The following is a 13,562-nucleotide window of genomic DNA, read 5'->3' on the forward strand; positions in this document are numbered from 1 at the left end:
TGTTGGAAGGAGATTATGAGCAGCCCTCCATCCAAATATAGCTTCATTGTTAGGGACTTTTGCCTTCCACAAAGTCTTCCATAATGGAGCATAAGGATCTCCAATTGATGAGGAAGCAAAGATATGGCCAATACAGAAGTCACGAGCCACTAAGTATGCAGATTTGACTGAAAAAAAGCCTTTCTTATCAAGCTTCCAAGCAACCTTGTCACAGCCCAGTCTTCTACTCAGTGGAATAGATAGAACCTCCAGAGCCACATCATTATCGAAACATGCATGGACAACAGTGTTATCCCAAGACCAAGTACTAGTGTCAATCAAATCCAAAACTCTTTCAAAAATGGTATCAACCGGTTTGACAAGAGAATGAGAAGCAACATTTGGGATCCACTCATACTCCCAGATATTTACTGAAGTCCCATTCCCAACTCTCCAAAATAGACCAGCTTGAATAATAGATCGAGCTTCCAGGATACTTCTCCATGAGTAAGAAGGTCTATCCCCCATATCCGCAGTGAGAAACGAACCATGGGAATAGTAAACAGCCTTGAATACCTGAGCCACAAGTGAGCTAGGATTGGATAAAATTCTCCAACACTGTTTTGATAACATGGCTAAATTATGGGCATGTAAATTCTTGAATGCCATCCCACCCTTTTCCTTTGAAGGCACATTCTTTCCCAAGATCTCCAGTGGATCTTTTTCTTTTCATCCGTACTGCCCCAAAAAAATTGAGAACATAGCTGCTGAAGATCATCACAAAGAGACTTTGGCAACAAGTAACAATTCATAACATAATTGGGTAAGGTTTGGGCCACAACTTTAATTAATAACTCCTTACCTCCTGCACTTAGGGTCTTTGACCTCCAACTAATCAATTTCTTAGTAAGTCGCTCCTTCAAGTAAGCAAAAATAGCTGTTTTGTTATGACCAACATGAATAGGTAATCCTAGGTACAGACCATGTTCCTTAACACATTCCACACCAAGAATGCCTGCTAGTTGATTTCTTAAGTGTAACCCCACATTGCCATTGAAAACCACGCTAGATTTCTGAAGATTTATCTTTTGACCAGAAGCCCGAGCATAAGTAGAAAGAATATCTTTGAAAGCTTGACACTCTCTAATAGAAGCTTCCCCAAACAAGAAGCAATCATCCGCAAAAAGTAAATGGTGGATAAAAGGAGCAGAGGGTGACATCACTAAACCTTTAATAGTCCCATTTTGGAGAAAATATGAAATCAATGCCTATAAACCCTCTGCACATAGAATAAATAGGTAAGGGGATAGTGGATCCCCTTGCCTAATACCCCTTGTAGGTAAAATGAATCCTGTAGGAGTTCCATTTATCAAGATAGAGTAACTGACAGATTTAACCGTAGCCAACACAACATCCACCCATTGTCTGCAGAAGCCTAACTTCAGTAATACAGCTTCTAGATAAAGCCACTCAAGCCTATCATAAGCTTTAGAAATGTCTAGCTTCAAGGAAAAGAAACCATCAGCCTGTCTTTTAAGCTTTTTCATAAAATGAGCTACTTCAGTAGCTACTAGGGTATTGTCTGAAATGAGGCGGCCAGGAACAAAAGCACTTTGTAATGGAGAAATGATTTGAGGCAGAATCTTCTTTAACCTGTTTGCCAGTACCTTGGACGCGATTTTGTAAACTACATTGCATAATGCAATTGGCCGCATATCAGATGCTAGCTTTGGCTCTTTAATCTTTGGGATAAGAGTACGGTGGGTGAAGTTTGACTCTCGTGAAACTTGCCCTGTAACAAGCACTTCTCTAACTGCCCTACAAACATCAAACTCCACGACATCCCAAAACTTCTGAAAAAAACATGGAGACATACCATCTGGTCCCAGGGATTTGGAGGGATGCATTTGGAATAAAGCTCGTTTGATCTCATCATCTGAATACGGGGCTAAGAGCTCAGAATTCATATCCTCAGTTACACGAGGCTGCAGACATTCAAGAATTGTCTCTATGGCCATATGGTCAGATTGTTCAGACCGAAATATATCCTCGTAGTACCTGACAAGTACATTAGCTACTTCTTTCGGTTGGGAGGTTGTCACATCCCAATTTTTTTTTTTTTGAGATGCAACTCATACTCCAATCATGGAAATAAATTTCCGAGATCGAAATATGAATAATTGGAAAAGAACGATACTAGACAAGTTTCTGAAATTGAAACACAACCTTTATTACAAGAGGGGTTTACACCAACATTTACAACAAAAGGTCAACTATATTCCAAGTTCTTGTCTAGGAACCCAAGCATGATTAACAATAACACACATGTATATTACATTATTAAAAACACCCTTGCATTAAAATAACTTCAAACTTATTTATTCGTCACTTGCAAAAGATAAAAAGGGGTGAGCAAACATTGCCCAGTAGGAGAAATAAACCTCTTTGAAAATCATAGTTAGAGTAGCAATAATGAATGGATGCAACTACTATCTATTCCCGATAATCCACATTGCAAAATAAACCGAGCCTACATGTCCCATACCATGTATTTTACCACGATGGTGACTCAGAGTATTCAACAATGTGAACTAACCCCCACCCAAAATCAATCCCCCTAACCCTCTTTTGCTAGTCATCTTATCTATTCCCCTTTTGCCAGTCCCGAATTACCCTTTCAATATCCTATACTAAGTGCACATTCACAAGTGGGCATACCTGGGATCTGGTACTTGCTGAGGTTATAGACTCAACTACGCAAAAGATAAACCAACATACTCATTCCAATAGCATATTCACATTACCATCACCACCCTTATACTTCATGTCTTATTAATGCACAAATACTTTGAATATGTAAGTGTATTCACTATTCAACCATACCAAACAAACAGAAACAGAGGACATAAATGCATATAATCATGTACACAACCATCCAATACAATCATGTAAGCAACCATCCAATGCAAACATAGAGGCTCCCCAAGTTTTTCCCTTACCTCGATTGATTTTCACGTTAAGTATCCGGATGAAAACAAGTTCCTATTGCAAGAATAGAATTCATTAGTTCAACACACAAAGAATTAAAGCAAAACTCAGCTAACATACTAAGAAAATCTTAGCAGTGAGTTATTTTGACCAAAACAGGTTTTTACTCGACAAACTGAAATATTGCAGTTTTCTGACCCAGTCACCTTAATGTTAAAAACTGTACAAATCTGTTTAAAATATGCTTTCATGGTCTTCTAACGATTTGTAGCTGACATCCTAAAGAAACTCTCTGAATTTGAATCACCTGAAAACAATTTTCCTAGAATTAGTTATGAATTTTTAAAGTTCAGCTACAGTCCCACGTTTTTCTGCAGAAACTGCTACTGTGTGCTAACCTCTTCAGTTTTAATGTACTTTCTAAAACTCTCATTTGTGTAAAACTTTCAGTACTGAAAATAGACATTCTAAAGTGTCAAAGAAAAGAAACCTCACTTTCAACAAGGCTTTAAAAGATGAGTGAAGGCTTTCTAAATTCAACTTTAAAACTACATATGTTTCCTACTTGGTTCTTGACTCTTCTCAAGTCAGATTTTATTAATCTATGTCTTCCAAAAACTCTAATGACTAAAGGAAACAACAAACCAGATACAAAGTGATTTCAAATTCTAATTTGGATTAATTCAAAGACCAAAAATATAAACTATTTTCCAGAAAACTAGTGAAAGCAAAATAGAAGATGAAAAAATAATTAGTTCTAGTTGTTCCAGTAACAACAACTTTATTCCTAACTGAACTTCATCTATATTGCAACTTCTTCTATCATCATGAATCCCCAGGTCTTATAATAGCCTATGAATATAACCCAATTTCCAAATTGCATTAACCATCAGAACCAACAAAGGACTTATCAAATCAAAAATAAAAGAATCACACCTGACTTTTTACTCCTCCACATCTAAGATACAAAAAAACTCTCTTTCTCTCTCTCTCCCTTGTTTGTCTATGTATCTAGCAACTCAAGGAACTGTATGGAAAACATAGATGGTTCAACCTATTTATAGTATCTGGAAAGGAGGTGTAAACGTAGAAAGCAAGATTGGTCTAACAGAAGGAAAATTGGATATTCTAATTGAAATCTTACCCATATAGGTACTAGACTCGCCACCTCCAGATTGTTAGAGTTCCAGCTCTTGATTCTAGGGTTCCAGCTCTACCTTCATAGCTTTGGGGAATCACCAATCTGAAACTTGATTTCCAAGGCTGTTGACACCTCCTACTTACCCATGGCGGCGGCTATGTCCTTTGTACTTTCCTAAGGCGGTGGCTGGTGTATCAGATGGAGAAGAATGTGGAGGTGAGGAAGACGATGAAGAGAATGGACAAAACTTTGAGTTTAGGCGTTGTTGATCTAGCTTTGGTCGTGGAAATCGTTCTATAGGCTGTTAAGTTACTTTGGGTTTGAGTTTTGGGCCAAAAACTTTGGGCTACTCTAATTAATTAAACCCAAAAGAAAACAAGTAAAATTATCTCTAAATAATAATATTTAAACAAATAATTTAGCACAATAATTAAAATTAAACTTATTTTTTTAGAAAATGTTAAAAATTTTAGGTCGTCACAGAGGTCCACTGTCCATCTTCTTGCAACAACCCCTTTATTCTATTTCGACATCATCTGTTCGACGCTCTCCGATGAAAGAAAGCAGTGTTACGATCACCCTCAAGCCATTGAACCTTAGACCGTTGCCGCCAATATGTTTCATTAATAGATAGTAATTCATTAAGTCTAAACTGCAATGCTCGTTGTTCATCAAAGTGGGCAGGGGCGGATCCAGGCTATAAGTGGGGCGGGCTCAAGCCCGTCCGAGAATTTTGGGCTAAAAAAAAAAATTAGATGTATACATTTTTTTTTTTTAGTTGGGTATTGTCCAGCACTCCAGCCCAAGCCCGTCCAATTTTTTTTTTCTTGTTCACTCTACTAGTCGACTTCGATTCTTCGACTACGCTCCAGCCCCAATTCGTCTAATCCGACTAATCGTCTCTCCTCGGCTGTCGATTCCTCCACTCCTCCAGTCCTCCTCCTCCTCTAAACTTCTGCAAATTTGCAGCTCTGGGCTCTGGGCTCTGGCATTCTCGACTTCTCCAAGACATCAACATCAATTTGGGGCAATTTATAGGGTTTAAGGATTGATGTGAAATTCATGTTCGTAGGTTGTATTTAGGTGAAGATTTCATGGATTGAACTCATTGAAGAATGAAGGTTGCGGACTTCGGAACTTGCGGTCATTCTCTTCGTCTCATCGTCTGGAAATCTGGTATGCAGTGTTGACTGTTGAGCGTTCTCTCCTTCTCCTTGTCTTGCAAATCTGCAATTTATCATTTTATTGTTTAATTGCTGTGGGTTAAATGTGATGTGGGTAAGTGGGTTTGAATGTTTGATTAATTGATTAAGTGGGTTTGAATGTTTGATTAATTGATTAAGTGGATGATCCGACTGGAGAACTTGACTATATTAATGGAGGTATGATTGTATGAAATGGGAACATATCTGTGATCTGTCACTGAATTGTGATTCATTTGTGTAAACTGTCAAGCGGTTTCATTGAACCAACCTATTTGCTGCTTTTTTTAGCTGCACTTGTTGTCTTGTTTGATATTCCAAATCTGGAAATACGAAGTGGAACACAAAGGGATTAAGTGAATGGCAAAAGCTTGAGTCAATGAGTCTACTGCTTTCCGAGAATCTGAGGTGCTTTTTTCTTTTCCTTTCATAGTTTCATTGTGCTTCAGTGCATATATATCATTGTGGCTTATATTGTGGTTTTTTATTTTTCTTAAATTAGTTATTATGAAAAGTAGTTGATTCAAAGTTAATGTCTTAATTTATAGGTGTTAGAGTAAAATGTCAAATCATGAGCCAAAACCGAAGCGATCAAAATTCAGTTAGTTTAGGTTCTTGTATTGCATTGCACGTTTATTTTGTTGTTGATTTTGTTTTTTAGTTTTGTATAGATATGCATTTGAGGGATAAGGCTCACTACGTCCCCCCCCCCCCCCCCCCCCCTGACTAGGTGTACATTTTTCTTAAATTAATAAAATTCTCTTGCACTGTCGAGATTCTCTATAATATATATATATATATATATATATATATATATATATATATATTCTTTTTTTTTTTTCGTTGAAGAAATTCCAGCCCGCCCAAAGTTTCAATCCTGGATCCGCCCCTGAAAGTGGGATTTCTCATACCCCTTCTTCATTAGTTCATCTAGTTTACCTTGGATAAGTTTCATCTCCACTTGTCGCTGCTGAAAAACCCCCGCATGCCAACTAAGGAATAAGTTGCCAGTTTGGTGTATCTTCCTACTAACTTGAGCCATATGTTCGCCAGTAGTAGCCAACATCCATCCCTGCTGTACAACACTACTACAGTCTGAATGATGCAACCATATTTCTTCAAAACGGAAACGCCTAGGCCGTCGGTGCAGCCTGGGCATCTCTGGATTGACCTCAATAAGAAGCGGGCAGTGATCAGATCGACTCAAAGGGAGAGTGATAACCCGGGAAAAGGGATACAGATCCCTCCACTGAAGATTCTGGCAAGCTCGGTCTAATCTTTCTTTTGTAAAGCGATTAGATTAGGTAAATCGCGGACCAAAGAACCCCATATCCATCGATTCACAATCAACCAGAGCTTGACGAAATCTATTCATCTGTGATACACAACGAGCTGGGCCACCGGTCTTGTCTTCCAAGCAGAGAATTTCATTAAAATCTCTGGCAATCAACCAGGGGAGACGAATCTGAGCAGCTAGGGTTCGTAGCAAGTTCCAGGTAACCATTCGATTCACTGCTGTGGCTACTTCATATATCCCGGTGAATCGAAAAACACCCTCTGAACCCACAGCGCCGACTTCTGCATCGATGTGGTTAGCGGAATAGTTTCGAAGACGTACTGGAATCTCGTTGCGCCAGAACAAGCCAAGGCCACGACAGTAGTCCTCCCGAGGTGAGCAGAGGACTCCATCAAAGCTTATGCGCCTACGGACCTCGTTCAACAGATCAGGGGTGGCTAGGGTTTCAGATAGGAAAACAATACTAGGGTTATTCTGGCGTACAATATTAACTAGGGCATCCTGAGTTTCAATATTGTTGAGGCCTCGACAGTTCCAAACAAGGATCTTGAAACGGTGCATGAGATAAGACTGGAAACGGAGATCAGAGAGGTGAAGATCGGAAGAGAAGCCGATCTAGGGTTTGTCTAGGGTTGAGGTAGGTTCTCTAGAGTCGAGAGGGAAACTCTCCTTAGATAATAGCGGTCTTAAGGAATTCATATCTGATGTTGATACTAAGTTTGATGTGATTATGGTTGATTTGGATTCAAGTGATGCTAGGGACGGTCTAATTGCTCTGCCATATCCGATCCTTTTAATTGCAAAGGGTTCCCATATACTTGTTCCTTACTTTTTGATTTTTTCACCTTCATTTTCCTCAAGAGATGATGAGTTTCTAATCCATAAGAATTAGGGGTGGGTTCGCGAAACCGAAAACCGAAAAAAACCTAGCCGAAAGCCAAATCGCAGCCGAAAAAAGCCGACCCGAACAAAAACTGAACCGAAATGAAAAAACCGAACTGAACCGAACCGGTTCGGTTCTGTTTTCAGTTTATGGGTGTCAAAAAGCGAAATAAACCGAACCGAACCGAAGTCAGCCTAAACGACGTCGTTTTGGATTTAACTTCAGGAAACCCTAGTGGCCGCCATATATATAGATGCTAACTCCCTCGGTCAGTCTTCAGTCTCTCTCTCGAGAACTGCTCTTCAGCTTCTCTCTCTCTCCCTCTCATTCGTTTCTAGCTTTTCGCCGTCTCATTCTTCTCTTCGTCAATCCTCTCAGTTTTCTCATCGTCACAAAAAATTAGAGATTCCCAAGGACTAGATCAGGCTCACGAGGCTAAGGTCTCTGTTGGGTCATGAAGACCAGATCAATGGCCAAGGACCTGGGCAGGACCGTGAAGGAGATTCTCTCATTTGGGTGTAGGGTCGAAGGCAAGGATCTCTAGGATTTTCAAACCCAGTAGATTACCGATGGTGATGTTGAGGTGTTGGTAATCTGGTACGATTTCAAGCTTTTTCAGTTTCAAATCTCTCTGCTCTTGATGCTGGATTTATATATTTATTTTATATTAATTTCGTCTTTCTGACAAACCCAGTGCTGAAAAGGTATGCTGCTATATCCTCTTCATGTTACAAACTGATAGCAGTTGAACTTGGATGGGTGGTTGGATCAATCGCAAAAACATCAGGAGTTAATGTTGGAAAAGAAGCCTGAGGACTAAGGTAGGTTCCTTGTACCGAATGAAAAAAATTTAAATGAAAAAAAATAAAAACAGAAAAAAAATAAAAAAAATAAAAAAATAAATAAAAAATCCTTTTTTTTTTTTATAGTTTTTTTTTTTGTCTTGAAATAACCATTTTAGCCCTCAAAAATCAGACTTAACGGTCCAAATTGGACGGAATAGTAGAGATTGGACACCGCTGATTGAAATTGAAAAGCTTAGAGGGTAAACTGATTAAATTGAAAGGACAGGGACTAGCATGAAATTACCCCCAAACCTTAGGGGGGTAAACTGAATTTAATCCTATTTATTTTTATATTAAAAAGGCTCTAATGGCCACTACAACAAATTTAGGTATTAGTGACCACTGCATTGGTCATTAAAACTAGCAAATTTGGTCACTAAATATGGTTAGTGACCAAATTCGGGTGGTCACTATAGGTCCCTCACTGATTCTATTTAGTGACCAACAATTGTAAGTTGGTCACTAATTCGAAATGTCTTCAATGACCACAATTTTTGGTCACTAATTCAAAATGTCTTTAGTGACCATGATCATATGGTCACAAATGATAATGACATTAGTGACCTACATGTTCATCACTAAATTGTGATACCAATGGTAACTAAATTGAATAATTTTAGTGACCATATTACTGATAATTTGGTAACTAAATTGGCAATTATTCTAGGTTGTTAAGTTTGATGTTAATAACTAACAAACTTGATCACTAAGTGCGTCGCTACATTTTCAAAATGGAGACAATGTACATTTTTTCATGCAATAACCTGCTAAAAGTAGCATTCAATATGTAGTCCAACACTAGAAAGTGAAATGTACTCTAAAACCAGTTATCAATATCTCCATCTTGAAATACTACATTCGCAAATCTAAAATATAGACATGTTAATATCCATCCTTGATAACAATCTCAAAATAGACAGGAATACATTCAAGTCTTTCTAGAAGTTCAATGAGCCTTCAATGAGGGTTTGCAAGATGTACGTACTTTTTGAAGCTTAGACCAAATCTGCAATATAACAAAACATATATAGCAAGTTATAACCTTCATCCTAATGTAGTAAGAGTTGCATCTAAAAAAGCCTAGTATTCACTACATACACTATAATAATGTTTCCATAATATAATATAATTCCAACAGCCCAATGACTCGTGTATGCATACCTTCATGTATACATTGGGAACCAGTAGCCGAAGCCTATGATATAGTATTGATGTATGTCCATCTACCAAATCAACTAAGCTACCATACTGGAAACTACAATCCCGCTTGCCATGGAAAGACACAATCATAAATCATATTCAACACAAACAGTATGGCATTAGATAAACAGAGAACACTCAACTCAATTGAGTAATTGAAAGACTATACAAAAAGATTTTGGGACTAAAGGAAGACAGGGAAGACAGTGTCTTCGTGTTGTACAAAACCACATACTTGGGCAATATCCTGGGAGGTGGATCAGACTCTCAGTGAGAATAATCTTCTGGTATCTCTATTCAACACAAACAGTATGACATTAGATAAACAGAGAAAACTCAATTGAGTAATTGAAAGACTGTACAAAAGGATTTTGGGACTAAGGGAAGACAGGGAAGACGGTGGATCAGAAACACACAGTGAGAATAATCTTCTAGTATCTATATTCAACACAAACACCTGCATTACCACATAAAATATCAGATTTGAGGATCAGTATGACTCACAACCTATAGGTGATTTACAAGGATAGAAAATATCAAATCAAGGATGCAAGCAGAAGATGACTGACAAATTAAAATATCTAAAATTACATATAACAGATCATCTGCCACCTTCAAAAGAGGTACTACTACATCAGTAATATAATAACACTTGCACATTGCCCATAGGAATGTATATTGCAAGACACTAGCTTTTCCAACAAAACAAAACAATGAAACAGTAAAAGAAAAATACCAGCAAATGTTGTAGGTCGTCTGTGACATCCAAAGCTCCAGCACAATCTGCAGAGGCAACAAGCTGTATGACAGAAAAAGATATACTTTATATCAACAAAGTGGTTGCCTATAGTCGTAAGTTGTAACTGTACAAATTACAATGCAGCCAGGTTAATCAAAAACATTTTTTATATAATCATATTTCTAGTTCTACTAAGAATATTACAACAGAAGATAGAGAACGGGATACAACTTTACGTACTTGTACAAAAACAAGAAAAGAGAAGAAATGCCAGGAAAAAAAAAATCTTAACATTAATAAATCTTACAGACTTTCCTAGATTGAGTCCTAGTAAGATTTATTCAAAATACTAGTAATCAAATATCATTGTGTCAATCGGCTGTTACTGATATGTGCCAACCAGCAAGAAGTCTTATACTAGGAGCTAATTTTGCATGAAGTGAGTGACCGAAACCAAAGCTACAGAGGTTGAACTATGAGGTTGCATGAAGTCTTATATACCTAAACATTAGCAACTGCAAATTGCCATTTTATAGTGCAACTGCCTTCTATAAATCTCAAGCATCAAGTTCTACCTGTTCTGACCCTAAAATCGTAAACAGCTACTACAACTCTAGAATTCTACACTACACAGCTAACAATTGTCATAAACATACAAGAATAATCGATATGCATTACTAATCGAAGAGATAAAGTTCTACACTAAACAGCTAACAATTGTCGTAAAGTCGTTAACATACAAGAATCGATATGCATTACTAAACCGAAGAGATAAAGTGCAATGGAATACCAGTTTAAGAACCGAAAGAGCTTGATTGACATAGAGAATCAGCCTCAGCTTCTGTTGAAGAGCCAACAAATTACTCTTGGTAACATTGAGCTCCTGAATCTACCTCACAGAGTCCACAAAATCCACATCCAACAGCAAAATGGTCTCCTTAAGCTCCCGAATCCAATTGCATCCCTCAACGATCTTCACATTCAAATCCTGCAACTGGCTCTGAGCCACGAAGAAGGAGTTTGATTGGACCGAGATCTCCTTCACCAGGTGAAGCTCCACCTGTGAGAGTACAAGAAATTGAAGTACTCAGTCTTTATAGTTTCAGGCTAAAACACAGCTAGCACAATTTAATTAATTCAAAAAGGTAAATAAAAATTCCAGTCATGTTGTAAAACAAACATAAAATAATTTGAGAGAGAGAGAGTTTAGACGCAGAGAATGGAGAGTGTGTCATATTCATCTCACTATGAGGAGTCTTATATAGGGCTACATCTTGTGTACAAAAGGTAAAACATCAATCACTCATACAATTACGAATGTGTCAATCGCTAATTAGAAGCATATCAATCGCCAATCAATAGTAATGGCATGCATCAAGCAATACCTATTGCATGAATAGCCATATCATTTACAACACTCCCCCTTGGATATTCTATGTCAATAGTGTTGGTTCTGCTATGCGCTTCTAAGTTGCCTCGTCAAAAACCTTGCCAAGTAATAAAAACCCTGTGGGAGAAAAACAACCTTGGTCGAAGGAGAAAAAGAGCACAACGCGCGTGAATGTGGACTAGTCGTATCACAACAAAGATAGGTGAAGTCTTCTTATCATCATCGTAAGTAGATAGTATGTCTACGAGAGGTATGCATTAGAGTTGCTACACCAAAACCTTGCCCGGTAAACCCAGTGGGAGAAACCCGTGGTCGAAGGGAAAAGATGAGCAAATGCATATATGTCAAATCAAAGCATCTTCCGGATGCAGTAAGTGGGGTGACCATGCCAAAGATGTGCCTCGTCAAAACCTTGCCAGGTAACAAAACCCAGTGGGACAAAAATAACCCTGGACGAAGGACGAAAAGAGTACACGATGGTCAAGTGGGTATGCTTCAGGATACTCCCCCTGATTTCGACTCCCCCCTGAAAATTACATTTCAGGTAATTCAGATAGTTTATGTAGACCAATACCTTGGACATGCTTCTGGAATGTAGACTTTGGTACTGACTTGGTGAAGAGGTCTGCACGATTGTCTTCAGATCGAGTCTGCTTAACTTCAATCTTCTGATGCTTCTTGTTGCTGATTGAAGAAGAACTTCAGTGCAATATGTTTGGTGTTGTCTCCTTTGATGAAACTCATCTTTATCTGCTCTATGTAAGCAGCATTATCCTCGTAGATAATGGTTGGTTCATCAGTGGTGGAATGCAGTCCACATGTGCTTCGAACATGCTTTGTAAAGGCTTTTATCCATGTACATTCACATACTGCTTCGTGAAGAGCTAGTATCTCAGCATGATTCGAAGAGGTAGCAACAAGTGTCTATTTCGTAGACCTCCAAGAAATTGCAGTATTCCCAATGGTAAAGACATAACCAGTTTGGGAACGTGCCTTGTGCGGGTCTGATAGATAGTCTATATCAGCATATCCAACAAGGCAAGCATCATTCTGAGGATCAAGGGGGTTATCCATTCCTTGATGCGTAGGGATAGGATAAGCCCATATCCGCCGTACCTCTAAGGTAGCGAAAAATGTCTTTTATGTCATTCCAGTGGCGGCGTGTTGGCGCAGAGCTATATCTAGCTAACAAGTTCACTTCAAATGAGATGTCCTATCTAGGGCATTGAGCCAAGTACAATAATGCGCCTATTGCACTTAGATATGAGACTTCTGGCACCAATATCTCTTCGTTATCATCTGCAGGACGATACGGTTCTTTCTAGACTTCAGACGACCATGGGTGTGCTTGCTTTTATCCTCATTAAAGCATCTTAACATCTTCTAGATGTAATTTGGTTGATGGACCAAAATTTCATCTGCACTGTCCTCAGACTTCAGGTCGAGACAATAATTTGTTCTCCCAAGGCCTTTCATCTCAAATTCCAACTTCAGGTGCTTTGCGTTTTCCTTGATCTCTTCAGGAGTATCAATCAAATTCATGTCATTGACATAGACCGCCACAATTCCAAACTAGGAACTTGTTTCCTTAATAAACACGCATGGGCATAGTTTATTATTCACATATCCCATCCCGATTAAATATTCACTTAGACGGTTATACCACCTCTGTCTGGATTGTTTCAATCCATAAAGTGAACGCCTCAAAACTAATGAAGAGCGTGTTCCGTGGTCTAGAACTATTTGCATCGGGTATATTAAGTCATTCAGGAACTTTCATGTATATCTCTGTATCGTGATCCCCATAGAGATAAGTTATGACCACATTCATAAGCTGCATATTCAGTTTTTCGGAAACTACCAAACTGATAAGGTAGCGGAACGTTATGACGTCCATT

At 38.5% G+C, this 13,562-nt stretch overlaps 1 long non-coding RNA gene across 1 annotated transcript; it reads left to right on the forward strand.

Moving 5' to 3' along the window:
• The first annotated feature begins 5,161 nt into the window (after positions 1-5,161).
• LOC133720922 (uncharacterized) lies at positions 5,162-6,016 on the forward strand. The gene is made up of 3 exons (XR_009852017.1): positions 5,162-5,284; positions 5,602-5,718; positions 5,859-6,016. It is a non-coding gene; the product is annotated as an uncharacterized LOC133720922 (long non-coding RNA).
• The last annotated feature ends 7,546 nt before the right edge of the window (positions 6,017-13,562 follow it).

The sequence above is a fragment of the Rosa rugosa genome, chromosome 7 (genome assembly GCF_958449725.1).
Source record: "Rosa rugosa chromosome 7, drRosRugo1.1, whole genome shotgun sequence".
Lineage (NCBI taxonomy): Eukaryota > Viridiplantae > Streptophyta > Magnoliopsida > Rosales > Rosaceae > Rosa > Rosa rugosa.